This window comes from Triticum dicoccoides, chromosome 1B, assembly GCF_002162155.2.
Source record: "Triticum dicoccoides isolate Atlit2015 ecotype Zavitan chromosome 1B, WEW_v2.0, whole genome shotgun sequence".
Lineage (NCBI taxonomy): Eukaryota > Viridiplantae > Streptophyta > Magnoliopsida > Poales > Poaceae > Triticum > Triticum dicoccoides.
In genome coordinates this window covers 356291616-356308398 of record NC_041381.1, presented here as the reverse complement: position 1 = coordinate 356308398, position 16783 = coordinate 356291616, and the positions used below count along the sequence as shown (strand labels likewise).

The 16783-nt window shown below is 44.4% G+C and overlaps 2 long non-coding RNA genes across 2 annotated transcripts; both read left to right on the top strand.

The window, feature by feature from the left end:
- The first annotated feature begins 3712 nt into the window (after nucleotides 1–3712).
- Nucleotides 3713–4031, top strand: LOC119305136. The gene is made up of 2 exons (XR_005148562.1): nucleotides 3713–3850; nucleotides 3994–4031. It is a non-coding gene; the product is annotated as an uncharacterized LOC119305136 (long non-coding RNA).
- Nucleotides 4032–9560: 5529 nt separating this feature from the next.
- LOC119305128 lies at nucleotides 9561–10763 on the top strand. The gene is made up of 3 exons (XR_005148558.1): nucleotides 9561–9581; nucleotides 9779–9893; nucleotides 10752–10763. It is a non-coding gene; the product is annotated as an uncharacterized LOC119305128 (long non-coding RNA).
- The last annotated feature ends 6020 nt before the right edge of the window (nucleotides 10764–16783 follow it).

Here is a 16783-nt window from a genome sequence, read left to right as displayed (position 1 = left end):
ATTAGAATTTTGTTACAAACTTTAATAGCAAAAAGAATTATCATAAAAGAAAATAAATAAGTAATTAGAATTCTGTTCAAAACATTAAAAGCAAAAAGAATTATCATAGAAGAAAATAAATAAGTAATTAGAATTTTGTTACAAACTTTAATAGAAAAAAGAATTATCATAAAAGAAAGTAAATAAGTAATTAGAATTCTGTTCAAAACATTAAAAGAAAAAAGAATTATCATAAAAGAAAATAAATAAGTAATTAGAATTTTGTTACAAACATTAATAGCAAAAAGAATTATCATAAAAGAAAGTAAATAAGTAATTAGAATTTTGTTACAAACTTTAATAGCAAAAAGAATTATCATAAAAAAATAAATAAGTAATTAGAAACAAAAAAGAAAGCAAAAAAACTGGGAAAAAATTAAAAAAGGTGCCACCTACAGGCCCACCACGGCCTGCATACGACTAGAAACCCATTACTAGGGCCAGGATGCAGGCCCGCAGTAGGCCCAATAGGCCCACAAGCATAGAGAGTGATTTTAGGCCCGTAAGCCTGCAGTAGAGAGGAGCTCGAGAGGGCAGCAGGACTGGGGCTTATAAACCACTCTCGAGCTCCCTCAGCTAGCGAGGTGGGACTAAACTTTCGTCCTGCGACGCGGGCAGCACAAGGCCTTTCGTCCCGGTTGGTGGCACCAACCGGGACTAAAGGGGGGCTTTGGTACCGGTTGGTGGCACTAACTGGGACCAATGAGCCCCCTTTAGTCCCAGTTTGTGCCACCAACCGGGACTAAAGGCCTCTGCTTCCGCCCTTTGGGCTGCTGAAAAGAGGCCTTTGGTCCCGGTTGGTGGCACCAACCGGGACTAAAGGAGTGCATTTGGTCCCGGTTGGTCTCACGAACCGGGACTAATGATCTGCCTATATAAGCAGCACCCGTGAAATTTTGGTTCAGTTCTTCCCCGCCCGCCCGATGCCGCTAGGCTGCTGTCACGCCCAAGATGCGACCCTATCCTAAAGGAACTCGAAGGTCCCACCAAGGATAGAAGGGCATCTTGAAGACGCTTTTGTAAGGTGGATATCATTACATAAACATTACATAATAGATGGGGATACATACAAGAGGCATACAAATGCCACATGAATACAACAATACATCATACATGAGAACAACATCCGACTACGGATGAAACACAAACAGAAGCTCAAACGACATCCACCCTACTAGCCCAGGCTGCCGACCTGGAACCTATCCCCTGATCGAAGAAGAAGCAGAAGAAGAACTCCAAAACAAGTAAACATCGCTCTCGCATCATGATCATCACATAAACCTGTACCTGCAACTGTTGTTGTAGTAATCTGTGAGCCATGATGACTCGGCAATCCCATTAACATGGGTATCAAGACTAGCAAAGCTTAAAGGGGTAAGGAAGGGGTAAAGTGGTGAGGTTGCAGCAGCGACTAAGCATATATGGTGGCTAACATACGCAAATAAGAGCGAGGAGAGAAACAACGGAACGGTCGTGAAGCTAGCAATGATGAAGAGGTGATCCTGAACTCCTACTTACGTCAAACATAACCCAAAAACCGTGTTCACTTCCCGGACTCCGCCGAAAAGAGACCATCACGGCTACACACGCGGTTGATGCATTTTAATTTGTATCTGGTGTCAAGTTATCTACAACCGGACATTAACAAATTCCCATCTGCCACATAACTACGGGCACGGCTCTCGAAAGTTTATACCCTGCAGGGGTGTCCCCACTTAGCCCATGATAAGCTCTCATGGTCAGCGAAGGATATTCCTTCTCCCAGGAAGACCGGATCAGTCTCGGAATCCCGGTTTACAAGACATTTCGACAATGGTAAAACAAGACCAGCAAGACCGCCCGATGTGTTGACAATCCCGATATGAGTCGCACGTATCTCGTTCTCAGGACACACCGGATAAGCTAAGCGTACAGGTACCGACGTAACCCAAGTTGCCAAGGGATGGTCCCTCATGGTGCTCTAGTTTGGACCAACACTTAGACAAGCATTGGCCCGGGGGGGTGGGCTAAAATAAAGATGACCCTTGGGTTAATTACTCGCAAGGGAAAGGTATAGGTGGTAGGCAAATGGTAAAACCAATGTTGGGCCTTGCTGGAGGAGTTTTATTCAAAGCGAACTGTCAAGGGGGTCCCATAAATCACCCAACCGCGTTAGGGACGCAAAATCCGGGAACATAATACCGATATGACGGAAACTAGGGCGGCAAGAGTGGAACAAAATACCAGGCATAAGGCCGAGCCTTCCACCCTTTACCAAGTATATAGATTCATTAATTAAATAAGAGATATTGTGATATCCCAACATAATCCTGTCCACCATGGAGCAATCTTCAACTTCACCTACAACTAACAACGCTATAAGAGGGGCTGAGCAAAGTGGTAACATAGCCAAACAACGGTTTGCTAGGAAGGGTGAAAAAGGTTAGAGGCTGACATGGGAAATTGGGAGGCTTGAAGAACAAGTGATAGGTAGTGCAGCAAAGTGATAGAACGAAGCAACTAGCATCGCAATGATAGTAGTGAGATCCAAGGTGACTGTCATCTTGCCTGAAATCCCGCAAGGAAGAAGAACAAGTCCATGAAGAAGATGAAGCCACGAAGACGAACCAAGCGTAGACGAATGAATCCTCACGATCGCAACGAAAACAGGAACTAACGAGAAGGAGCAGAACCGGAAAGAAGCAAACAACAAGGTAAACACACCACACATAGACAAGACATGATGCACAACAAGCATGATGCATGACAAAGATACATGGAGCTACTCATGGAAAAAGATGATGCATACAAGAACAACACATCAAAGCAAGTTTAAATGAGGCCTGAAACAACATATAACAATTCCGGTAAGTCCTCATATGCAAATTTAGAAATTGGTCCAGATCTGAATAAACCTTATGTTCAAGTCGTTAAACATCAATTTAAGTTGCACCAAGAGGATCTACACGAAATTCTAGTCAAGTTATATATAAAGTTCATTTAGTTCGGAGCTACAGCCTAGAAGATATGAGCAAAACAAGTTAAACATGGCATTGATGCAAAATCTAACATATAAAGCCTCCTAGAGTGGTAGTCACAACGAAGGCCTCGAGCGCATGGTACCACGCGAGGGAAAAAAGCCCACCGCACCGCGCCGCGCGTGGGGGTGCAGCGCACCACGCGAGCGAAAAAACCACCGCACCATGCTTGTCGCGTGATAAAAGGTGAGCGGGCAGCAGACCTAGCCCACCCCGCGACCCTCGTTCCTCATGCGCCGCCGCCGCCCCCCGCCCGCAATGGAGAAAGTGAGAGGAAAGAGGAGAGGGAGGTGAGGCAGCAGACAGGAGAGGGTCACCGGTTGCTGTCGGCCTGCACCGGCGAGGTCGGGCGCGACCTGGCGGTTGGTGGCGGCTCGATCCTCTCCTGGATCGGGAGAGGAGGAAGGGAGGTCGGGGGCCGGCCGTCTCTGTGCCTCCTCGACGCCGAGCTGCGGCTGCTCCGTGTGTGCGCTCTCTCTCTCTCTCTCTCAGGTACTCTCTCTCTCTCTCTCTTCCTCTCTCTCTCTCTCTCCCTGGGCTCGCCGGGTCGCAGCCCCTCACGCCGCGCTGGCTAGGGGCGGGAAGGCGGAGGCAGGAGCGGCTGCTTTGGGCCCCGATCTGGGGAGGGTATGAGGCAGCGAAGGACGCCGTCCCTTTCGTTCTCTCTTTGATTCGTCCTATTTCCTCTTTCCATCCCTCCTGCTCGCCAGCGGTTCCTCCTCCCCTGCCTCCTCACGTCGCCCTCAAGTCCGAGGCAACGAGTTTGCTTCCTCTGCTCCGTTCATGTCATTGAGGTTTGTTCTTCTTCCATCCACTTCTTTCTTATTCATGTCTGTTGATTTTATTTTGCTTATAACAATGATTCTCCATAGGTTTTCCTATACTCAGCAGAAAACTTAGATCCCTTCTTCACTGGTTTCTTCTTCCTTCTCTGTAGCTTTTTCCTTGGGCATAGCACCACATTTGCGGCAGCACACCGGAGTCAATTTGGTTGACTAGCAATAGAGAAAAGGTGAGGTAATTCCTAATCTGACAATTAATTGCTTACATTTTCCTATCTTCAAGGGGCTGCTCTTTGATTCAGAGTAAAATCAGGTCTTCACCTATGGAGGAGGTAGATACTGACGGAGTGCATATGACTAGGTGTCCTCCAGGTTCTGCATCATCAGTGTGTACCTCTAGATTCTGCATCATTAGTGAGCAACTTACCCTAAAAGGCTGGGGGGCCAACCAGGGCCGTGAGGACAAGCTGCTCCGTGCGCGTTTGGTCGCGGACCTCGCCCGTATGGATGCAGCTGCGGACTCTCAGGTCTTCTCGGAGCAAGACAGGGCCCAGCACTACGCCGTTGAGGCCCAAGTTGAGGCTCTCCTTCGTGCTGAGGAGGAGTACTGGCGTAGGCGCGGTGGAATCAAGTGGATGCTCAAGGGGGATGCGAATACAAAATACTTCCATGCCTATGCTAATGGCTGGCGCCGCAAATGCGCCATCCTTCGACTGCAATCGAAGCAGGGGCTCCTTTTGCGTCAACAGGATATTGTTCGGCATATCTACGACTTTTACATCCAGTTGATGGGCTCCAGGGAGGAGGCCAGGGCTAGGCTGCAGTCGGATGTTTGGGATCCCGTGCTGTGGGTCACGGACGCGGAGAATGAAGGCTTGGGCCTAGCCTTCCTTCCCCAGGAGATTGACCAGGCCGTCCTTGGGATGAAATCTGACACCGCCCCGGGACCAGATGGGTGGCCAGTGGCGATGTTCAAAAGATTTTGGCAGGTGCTGAAAGGGCCTATTTTCGACGTTTGTAACAGGTTTATGCGTGGTACTGTAGATATTTCCCGCCTTAACTTTGGGATTCTCTCTCTTATCCCCAAAGTCCAAGGTGCGGACAACATTAGACTCTTTAGACCTATAGCGCTTATCAATGTCCCGTTTAAGATTTGCTCTAAAGCTTGTTCTACGTGTTTTTCTCCTGTAGCTCATCGTATTATTAGTAGAAATCAGTCGGCTTTCATCCGTGGTCGCTACATCTTGGAGGGTCCGCTGGCCCTCCAAGAAATCGTTCACTCGCTCAAACGCTCTCGCCAGTCGGCGATCCTTCTAAACTAGATTTTGAGAAGGCATACGATGGAGTGAATTGGGAGTTCCTTCGGCAAATCCTTTTGGATCGAGGATTTTCGTCAGTTTGGGTTCACCGTATGATGCAATTGGTCTCGGGAGGCCAAACGGCGATAGTGGTGAATGGAGAAGTAGGGAACTTCTTCCGCAACAAACGTGGGCTACGTCAGGGGGACCCAGCCTCACCGTTGCTTTTCAACTTTGTGGCGGACGCCCTGGGCGCAATGCTAGACAAAGCTCGCGCCGCTGGCCACATCAGGGGAGTGGTCGGCAACCTGGTCCCAGGAGGCGTGTCACACTTGCAGTATGCGGATGACACTCTCCTCCTTTTTGAACCGGACGCTCATAGTATCGCTACGGTTAAGGCCATCTTACTGTGCTTTGAAATCATGTCCAGGCTAAAAATTAACTTCCACAAGTGTGAAGTGGTGTCCATAGGGATGGACGCGTCCGAAAGCGAATGGGCTTCCAACTTGCTTAATTGCAAGCTTGGGAAGTTTCCGTTTACCTACCTCGGCCTCCCAATCGCAAAGAAGAAATGCACGATTGCCGATTGGGAACCTCTCACCACTAAGGTGGCGGACCGGGTATGTCCGTGGAGAGGCCGATTTATGTCTTCAGGGCAAGACTAATCCTTACCAACTCATGCCTCTCAGCCCTACCAATGTTTGCCATGGGTATGTTCTTGCTGGCGGATGGGATCCACACGAAAATGGACACACCACGGGCACGTTTCTTTTGGGAAGGAGCGGGTCCTAAACGGAAGTACCACATGGTCAAGTGGCAAGCCGTTTGCAGACCCAAAGCCCAGCGGGGCCTCGGGATCATCAACACTAAGCTGATGAACATAGCACTTATGTGCAAGTGGATATGGAAGCTATCCCAGGGAGGGACCAGCCTCTGGATTGACCTCCTACGTGCCAAGTATTTCCCACATGGGAATTTCTTTGAGGCAACACCTCAGGGGTCCCCTTTCTGGACCTCCATTCAAGCCCTCAAACCATACTTCGCCAGGGGTGCGAGGTTCACGGTTAATAATGGCCGCTCCACACGTTTTTGGCACGACGTTTGGATAGGCCAGCAGCCTCTTTGGTCGGAGTTCACCCACCTTTACTCCATCGCGGTTGAGCCCAACCAATTGGTAGCTTCGGCATTTAGTGCCACTCCGGCCCTATTCACTTCAGAAGAGAGCTTGTGGGGCCGGAGCTGGATGAGTGGGATCGTCTGCGGGCTCTGATAGCCAACGTGCGTCTGTCGGACTCCGCAGACGTGGTCTCCTGGAGACTTTCGGGCTCTGGCAAGTTCACTGTCAAGTCCCTGTATCGCGAGTTATGTCGTGGTCATGCCCCTATGGCAGCCACGGGGCTTTGGAAGGCGAGAATCCCGCTAAAGTTTAAGGTCTTCCTCTGGCAGCTATGCCAAGATCGCCTTCCTACCTCTATCAATATAGCTAAGCGCAACGGCCCCGCTTCCGACCCTTGCGCTCTGTGTGCGGTCGTGGAAGACGCTGACCACGCGTTCTTCCGGTGTCCTTTGGCGCGCTTTGCTTGGAGTGCGGTCCGTGAGGCCGCTGGGGTGGATTGGGATCCACGCTCGTGCTCTGAGCTCGTGTCTCTCTTGTCATCAATCCCGAGCTCTCTGCGCCGGATCATGTGGACGTGTGCCTCAGCCATGTTATGGGCCTTATGGAACATTTGTAACAAGCTTACTATTGAGGGAGTGTTTCCCTCTCACCCCGCTGATGTTATTTTCAAATGCATCTTATTCTTGCAGCAGTGGGCCCTGCTGGGAAGGCAACAGGACACTGATCTTCACCAACAAGCTATCGCTCGACTTCGCTCCGTCTACTCAGCATCACGAGCCCCGTCTCCTTCATCTGCTGCCTCATAGGGATGGGCAGTTTCTTTTGGAGTTTGGATTCCCTCGAGCCTGCGTGCTCGTTAGTTTGGCTGTACCGGCCCTATAATGCACTTTATCTCACAGTCGTGCCCTATGTGGCTTGCCTTAGTTCTTGGTGACTTTCGTTTGTGTGGTTGTTCGCTTATGCACGCTGCCTATGTTGTGGGCTTTATTAATCTAAAGCCGGACGTCCCTGACGTCTATGTTCTAAAAAAAAGTGAGCAACTTACCTAAGGTTAGTTTTCTTTGTACTTCCAGCCCACTCTGCTCCCATTTCTCTCTCATATTCACATTAATCAGGGGCTGCTATCTGTGCAATCATGATGGTTTCTTTATGCCATCAGACCCCATCCTGTAGTGTCATTTTCCTCTCATCAGGTAGGAGAGTTTTAATAGATATATTGATAGCAAACAATAGCATTGATAAGAACCGGTATATGGTGGTTTTCTCTAGGTTTTCTTTAATGAGTATATGTGATACATAGAAAATGTATATGGTGGTTTCCATTCTGGTTTACCTGGGTGGTGCATTGAGCTTATTTCTCTTGGGTTCTTTCTAGAGTATGAAGGTGTTGTTAGCTAGCACCATTTGGAGAAAGTACATCATGTCTTGGATCTAAAGTGAAGCGTGTTCTTATATAATTCTTTGAGAAAAAGGTGTTTATTAAGACTAACAAGAATCTCCAAGAATTTTTAGAATTGCATTCTTCTTTAGAGATGGTATTCTTTTTCAATAGTTCTCTGACTCATCTAATTGGGGTTTGGGTATACCAGTGTTGAGTAATGTATTCCTTATGAATTGTTAATCCGGTTAACTGATGGAAATATTGGTGTCAATACACATAGTCAGTCTAAGCTAGATTGAGTTTCCCTATAGTTGTTACAGAGTTAATTCATGGTCTATAGCTTCAGAAGGGTATATTTCCTCTATTAGTTCCACTAATATAGTTCCCATTTTACATTTAAGTGTAAGCATAGGGACATAATACATCATCCTTAATCTTCTAACTGAAGTAGCCCATATCTAATTTTCCATTAATTTAACTTTGGCGAGTGAGTCCCACTTCAAAAAAAAAAGCCAATGGAAAGTGTGTGATGCATTATCTACCTTTGAACTACCTACTTATTGAACATTTCCTTTTAGATTGCTTACGCCTTATGTGCTTTTGCATTCTAATGCAGCAAATCACCCTGCCCTACGAACCGCCATCGCAAGCTGTTCACTTAACCTTCCAAAGCCAAGGTTCCTGTGTCGGCTTCTGTCGATACTAGAGAAAGTGCTTCAGCTGAAGATGCTATTGACCTATATCCAAGGCAGATGTTGGTGCTTCTGATAAATTCAACTATTGTTTTTCCCTGTTACAAATTTCTTCCATCGATGAACATCCCCACATGACAATAGGAAACTAAGCTGGATGGTGAGAATGTAGATGCTGTGGTTACTGGAGATGAGAAGAACGTGCAGTCTGACCAAACCTAGCCTAAGAGGTAGGAAATCTCTCTTAGATCAAAATCATTGGTTTGTAGTTGTACTATGTTATTTGGCTCTTTAATGCTGGTTACTGAAATCTTGCTTACATTGCTTGTTGACTACTAATAGATTATAATTATCTCTTCTAATTGGCTTGCACCGATGGCGCAACAATTAAGTTTATATATTGCTTTTCTTGCTTACCTTGCTTGTTAACACAGACAGCAACGACAGCGTTCTTACTGTGTTCCATTAAAGAAGATAAGAAGATAATTTATTTTGGGTAAATTTATTAATTGCTTTTCTTCTCCAAGCTCACCAACCTAGCTTTAACCAAAAAAGAAAAGGAGCAGGCTTGATTAGCTTAAAAAAGAAAAAGATTTCAAAACGGTGTTGTAATAGAATTATGTTCAGTTTGTTGCTTTGGGTCATTTTTGATAAGCAATTGGGTAGTGGTTGCTATTTACTCATAATAGATGGATTGGTGGGAATGAGTTTATGAAAGCATAATCCAACTGTTTATGGAAGTAGTTGGACGAACATGCATGTTGTGTGCAACTAAACTGATCTGGTTGCTTACCTGCAAAAAATAAACTGATCTGGTTGCTTGTCTTTGGAAATCTTCACCTAATATGGTGTGCACTCGTCTGCATTTATATTATCAGTTGTGTTTTTATTTGTCTCTTTTGTGATAGTTTAAGGTGAGAACAGAGTATTTATAATTGGGGCATGGACTACATACTTTTCCTATGTTTTTAGGTGTGACCATGGGATTTAGTTGATACACCTACTGTATTTAAGGTGTGTTGTTCCTTCTTGAATAAGTTACTGCGTTGTGCTTGAATGCAATTGTCTTGATTTTGACAACAACGGAGCCGAATCAACAATTGGTAGAAGTAGTTATGAGATGAGGCAGAGGAGAGCGGAGAGGACCGGAGAAGGAGTTGCGGACCTTGCCAACAAGGCCGTGACCCTACATCACTAAAAAAATGCGCCGTATTTGTTTCTCATGCTTTACCAGGGCATGTTCTTATTAGTTCAGGTTAGTTTCTAGCTACCACTTTGTTTTACTAATTTCAGGTTGCTTCTCCATGAGTTTGTGTGTAGTTCCTTCTGCCCTAGAGCACCTTTGCTCATTGACTGCTCAATAACCATGTAGATTGCTTATCTTTTGTTCCCTTCACGTCATTTGCTTGCACAAGATTCGTTGCTGTAAAAGAATTGCAATTATTTTTGCAGGTTGGTCTCTCCGGTTCTTTTCGCCAATGGCTTGATGTACGCACTGGCAACCTCTTACTGGAAGGATTCGGTATGCCTCTGTTCGAGAGATGGGATATGAAGAAATGGTGTTCTGGTATGCTATATCATTTGAAGCAATGACACTTTATTTTGGTTCATATTTCTTTACAGGTTGTTGCATGCAGAGTTTATGAGGTTGCACTGCACCATCATCCAGAACTGCAATTATATATTTAATGTAGTAGGTTGATGCAACTTTGTAACCAGTCATGGATTTAAAATAGGCTTTCTACCTCTTTATTTTGGTCGGCATGTTTTGGCACGTGTTTTTGTCATTGATCTGCTATATATTAATTACATTTGAGTAGACTGTTGGCTGAGAAAGCGTGAAGATGTTGTGTTTTGATTTATGAGGACTAATAGATAGTTTTCCCTCGGGTTTATTTATTTTCTCTCCACACTTTTAATTCTACATAAAAGTACATTCTATTGTTATTTGTTTACTAATGCAATATATGTACCCTTATTTGTCTCAACTTTATCAATTTTAGTTTGTGTTTTCTGCGGCGCAGAACACAGTTAAAGGCAGTGTTGTGTCAAAGATGCGTGCCAAATAATTTTTAGTTAAGCTGATTGAAATATCAAACTTTGGTGCAGTCTTCTTGGTCCTATATATATGACTGGCTGATACAAAATTTGGACAGTTCTGTCATGACTTTTATCTTCACATCTTCCTTTCATGAATTTACTAACGCTTTTTTTTTACTTGATCTTATGTGCAGCTACGTTTATTCAGGTTATAGGGCCTCTATAGGAAACGTAATAATCTGAATTCCTAAGTAAATATAACAGCTCCAGTGTGTTTTTCTTGCTTAAATTTGCCATCCTGAATTCCTAAGTATTTATAACAACTCAAGTGTATCCATATATGACATTAGATTTTCTTCTTACTTGGATCTTTTGCCATGTAAAGTAGGTTGTCTTCGAGTCGTTGTTGTGCTACTGCTAGGCATGAACAGAATGGCCTCCTCTTATTGCGAACCACACTGATGTTGGCTTCTGATTTCTGCTATAATGGATTATTTACTATGGACAAATATGGCAATATTCATTTGGAGCACCGTTTCTTGAGGATATGTCTCTTCTACAGGTATGACATTATCGTTGGAACGTATACTATGTCTATTTGATATATCTATGACTATATCCTTCCAAAGAATATTTATTTTTGTATTATATACTTTTTTTGAAAAGGGGGAGATCCCTGGCCTCTGCATCAGAACGATGCATACATGATATCGGTACTTTTTATAACTGATCCATGTTCTTGGAATACTTTATTTTATTTCATTAATAAGCAAGGGTGGATGGTGGCTTGCAGTGTGCTTGTACTAAAAAAGGTGTTCTGCCATCCCATGGATTCTAGCACAGCTCGAAGCGGCCAAGTCAAGGAGGACCTATAAAATTATTTGATCGTCTCTCGCTCTATATATATATGTGTGTTGTCTGGTGCATGTATGGCTCAGAATAGGGAGAGAGAGCAAGTTTAATTTTCCTTGGGCATTCAAATTCTTATTTTGCTTTTCTCAGATTTTTGGCTGGGTGTTTAAACATACTTGCACACACTGGTTTCAGATTTCAGTGTAAACTACAAATAGGGGGAAAATATAGTGATTTTTCGAAATTAGAAATAGGGAGAAGGGAAACTATTGATTATTGTGTGCATGTATAACTAATTGGATTACTGGTTGAACGAGTGCAGACTTGAGAAAGAAGAGATAGGGCCAATAAAATAAGGTGGGAGGTATGCTGATGGGTTCATTTTAGCATTACTAATCAACCGCTTGGCATGCTGAAAGTATGATGCATATTGCCTTGCTCTGATTTGCTTATTTGAATGTGTTTGTGTACATCAAAGTTCATTTTGTTATTTTTTCTCTTTGAGGGATATAGGAGGAGAGATGTCTATTGTTGAAATTTGATGATAAAAATATAGCCATTATTGTTACAAGCATTATTGTTCCAGTTATTTTTTAGTTATTGATCATGCCATTTTTTTTCTGCCTTTGTAGCTGAAAGATTAGTGAGACTGACTAAATTCTAAACATGTTCCATGTGAGAGAAATAGCATGTTGATTTCATCTTGAAATAATCATAGTTGAGGGATGAGGTTCGTAACCGAGGGCCATGTGCAGAGCTGGAGGAAGAAGTTGCGAGGCTTGAAACTCTGTGAAGGGCTCAGGGACAGCAGTGAGGACAATGCCTCTTTAGTTGTAATTGTGATACTCTTGATGTGCAATTAAACACTCCTGTGATACTCCTTATGCTAAAATGTTGGTTGTTAGTACAGAGGTGGTGACATTATTTGGTTCTCTGGTATTGATTTCATGATTTGTGGTTAATACATGATGTAATACAATCCACATTGCATTATATTTCCAGGTACATCTTCTACTTACTCACTACTAACATTCTTTCTAATTTGCTTCTAGCGCCATTGGCGCAACCGGGTCATCTAGTGCATAAAAACATTAAGAAAAACACTCTCAAAACATGGATGCAACATGATAATATGAAACTTCATGCAAAATCAAGCAAGTTTCATATAAAGCACACTCAAAACGGAGCAACGGTTCAACACATGCACTCTATACAAGTTTAAAGGACAAGCTGTCCAAAACAGCAACTAGGCATCTAGCAAGCATCAAAACAATATGTAACGGCATCCCAACATGAAAACGAAAGGCATGGGCATGAAGTACAAGTAGAGCATGACAAAACATGAACACTGAGATATCTCCAGAAAACAATAGAACATGCTCAAAAGGACATGGCAGGATTGCAAATAATAATAATTTCAGACTTAGCTGAAATAACATCAGGTTGCAATGTTTAGAGCTATCAAACAACATGTTACAGGAACTTAACATGGCAAACAAAGGCATGGCATGAATCTAATAATCTCATATAACAAAAGTCCCTTACTAACCATGAGCCAAAATGGCACAGAAAATATGATGGCACCCATGTAAACATAGCAAGTGATATGACAGATTCATACATGGCAGGAACAACAATAAGTAGGCATGTTGGTGAGCTTGTACCACTCACCACATAGCAATACATGGCATGGAAAGGCAACCAACTGTAAGAATAAATGTTTGCGAAGGTAAGCACAGCAAGATCAAGTTCATAGCATGCTTGGATCACTAATAACAATCATGGCAACATTGAACTTAATGTTAACAGGCTGACAGCAACAATATTTAGCAAGTTTGGGGCAAGATAACATGTTACAGCAGAACATAAATGCAACCAGGGGCATGAATGGATAGAGCATGACATGTTTAACAAAACATCCTTAGTGAACATCTCCCGATTATGAATAGAGTGACTTGTAGCAGCAGGTTTACCTAGCATCATGATATAGCAGAAACAGACTAGCAAAACAGTAACAGCAAGTACCCTACTTCACGAGCTCGATGCACTCACTAAAATACTCACAAAAATACATGGATTGCACCATTGTAAAGATGCCATGATGTAGCTCAAAACTCATGTAGACATCAAGCTCATAGGATGCACACACAAAATGCAATGGAAAAGACAAAACAGCAAGTTATAACAGTCTCAGCAGGTTAACATCATATAGCACTTTTGCAACGATGCTTTGGGCATCAAGATGAACTCAAATGAACATGGCACAACGGAACTAAATGAAGAGCATCTCATGATGAACATTTTGATATATTATACGTACAAAACGGAGCAGCACACATGAAATTACAGCAGGTCAAATGTAGCACCAGAATGCAAGAATTTCAAGACATGGCAGAAAATCACCTCCGCAAAAACGGGATCCAGGTCGCTGGAGGAACAAGCAGGCCATGGCAGCGGCAGTTCCGGCGACATGGGGGCAAGGGGACGGCCCGATTTGGCGAGGCCCGACCGGATTCCGACGGAGTTGGCCACAGCGGATCCATTTTTGGCAGAGAGGAGGCTTGGGACGGCACGAGCGCGGAGATCCGGGCAGCCATGGTGCTCCTGCGAGATACAAGGGAGAGAGAGAGCTCATGGGTGAGAGGAAGAACGGGGCAAAGGGAGGAGGAGAAAAGGAGGCAGCGGGGACGTGACCGCTGGCGGGACGTAGGTCCGGCGACGAGCTCGCCGGCGCGGCTGCCGGAGGTCGCCGGCGGGAGGAGTCACGGCGGCAGAGGCCGGGGCGACGAGCTCGGATGCGAGGATCGAGTGCTCGTCGGTTGCGGGCAGTGGGCCGTCGGGGGCGAGATCCGGGCCTGTGCGGGTCCCGGATGGGCTCCGCGGACCGCGGTGCGGAGGGATCTGGCGGGGACGCGGGGGAGAGGAGCTGGGGCGACGTGTAGCCTCCTGGTTGGGCACGGGAGGCGGCGGTGCTGAGGTGGCGGCTTCGGATTGGCCGGACGGCGTGGAGGCTGGACATGTCCGGCGCGGCTGGACATGTCCGGCGGTGCGAGGAGGAAGATGACTAGGGTTTCATCCGTGAAATTTCGGGGAGGGGCACATATATATAGGTACAGGGAGGTAGGAGTGTCCAAATGAAGAGCGATTTTTGCCCACATGATCAAGATCGAACGAACGAGAGCATGGAGGGGGTTTGGATGGGTTATTGGGTCACTTTGGAGGGGTGTTGGGCTGCACACAAAAGAGGCCTTTGCGGTTACCCGGTTAACCGTTGTAGTATCAAACGGACTCCAAATGGCACGAAACTTGACAGGCGGTCTACCGGTGGTGTACCAAGGCTGCTTGGAAAATCACGGTCCATTCCGAGAATGTTTAACACCCGCTCACAACAAGAGACAAAAGGGGGACGCCGGAGGACATAGGAGTGTCGGATTGCAAAACGGACAACGGGGAAAATGCTCGGATGCATGAGATGAACACGTATGCAAAATGAGATGCACATGATGACATGATAAAATGCAACACGCAAGCAAATGACATGTAATGACGGCGATTAACTGTCAGACACTTGGCGCATTGAATCCGGGGCGTTACAACACTCCTCCACTAACAAGAGATCTTGTCCCGAGATCTTAGGACCGAGAAGGAAGAGAAAGAGGAAGAGGTGAAGGAAGAACACAAGAGAGAAGATGAACAAAGTCGAGAGCACTCGGGTAGAAAAGATGAACGGCGAATATGACGAGAAACAGAAGCTCATGGAAATAAGATAGACTCTAAAACCACTTCGGTTATAACAAGATAGGAAAGGAATAAGAATGGAAGAATTTTAGGCAGCACTCTGGCTGAAACATGGAGGAATAGAACACGAGCTTCACCCAATGAGATGGCACTTGACGAGATGAACAAAGCAATGCCTCCGAAAGAATTGAATGAAAAGAACTTAGAAGGAAGGATTGAACGGAGTTGTTGAGAAAATCAACAACGAAAAGAATTAGCCTGTTGTGGTCTTATAGGTAACATCTCAAGATCATAAGGTGATAATCGGCCACAAACGGAAATGATTGGATGGCTGAGAAGAACGAAGAAATGCAAAACTCCACTTCAAAAGAATATGGAGATTTAATTGCACTTCGAAAAGCAAGAAGAAAAGATACTTGAACTCCACCAACAAGATCTTAATGAACTCTTGAAGAATGAATTAAATCATGAAGAACCACCAGGAAGACTCCGGCGACAAAAGGATGGTGTGATAGAATGAAGGATGAAAATAATAAGACTAAAGCCTTGCGTCGATTTAGATGGAGGTTCCGACGAGATGGTCGAGGAAAATTTGAACTCCGGAAAAGAAAAGATGAAAACACTTGGAACTAGAATTTATTCCTCACGAACAAACTCCGAAGGAAGGAATTAATCAACTTGATGAAAGAAGAATAAGAATTACGTTATGGTTATCCTCCACCAATTAAATTGATGCGAATCAATGGATTTGCATACTACTTATTCGCGTTGGAAAGGATTACCGAGATATATAGCGCAAAATTGGGAAAGTCTTCATGAGCCACCGGTAGGATTGGAAAGAACAACTGAATTAATATGATAATCAAAGAAAAAGAATCTTGAACGAATCACCATGAAAATTCAAAAATGACTGCTGAAAGGGAATGAATCACCGGGGAGAATTAGAAGAACAAATATGCTTGATGGGATTTAGATGCAAAAGAACAAAGAGAACATGAGCTGATTAAAGAACACTTGTACGAAGCACCGGGATAATTGGATAAAGGTAGCTGAAATGTGAGGACGAAGAATTCTTCTGGAACGATGGCCTCCGGTGAAAAGAAACAGAAATCAACTCCTGGCATACTCTGGATGGGTAAGAAAAGAATATCTGACAAATGGAATAATTCGAGAGGATAACATGAAGCTAGAACCACGAAACATCGAGAGAATGGACAAGATGTAGAGGAAAACTCTTCTTCAATCTTCAAGGCTGAGAATGACGACGAGAAACACCACCGAAATTGTTGAGAAACTCCGGAATAATGAAAAAGAGGAAAGGTAGAACCAAAGATGAAAAGAATTTGAAATTGATCTTGGAGAAGGCATCTGATTGATGGAATCCATTCTTACGTCACACTATGAAAAGAATTTGGGAATAGCTCCGGAATAATTAGAAGAGTCAGATAAGATCCTGGGAAAAGACTTGTGGGTTAGGCCCCACTAAAGAGAAAAACACCGTTGGAAAGGGATGATGAACAGATAGATGATGCACCGGAACAATTAAAATATTTGAATGAGGTGACACCCTTGAATTAATTCAAACACAGACGAATCTCTTGAGATGTCTTGATCACTCCTAAAAGATAAACTGGCAAGAGGCGAACGAGCAAGGGGAAAACATTTGAGCCGAGGAAAAGAATATGATCAACACTGAAAAACTTGAATTGGGTCCACCGGAAAGAAAATGCGACGAACAAAGATGAAGTAGACGAGACTACACCGGTTGTGACAACTGAGGAAAGACTGAAGAGACTTCGCGCAAAAGAAATTGATGCTCGAATAAAG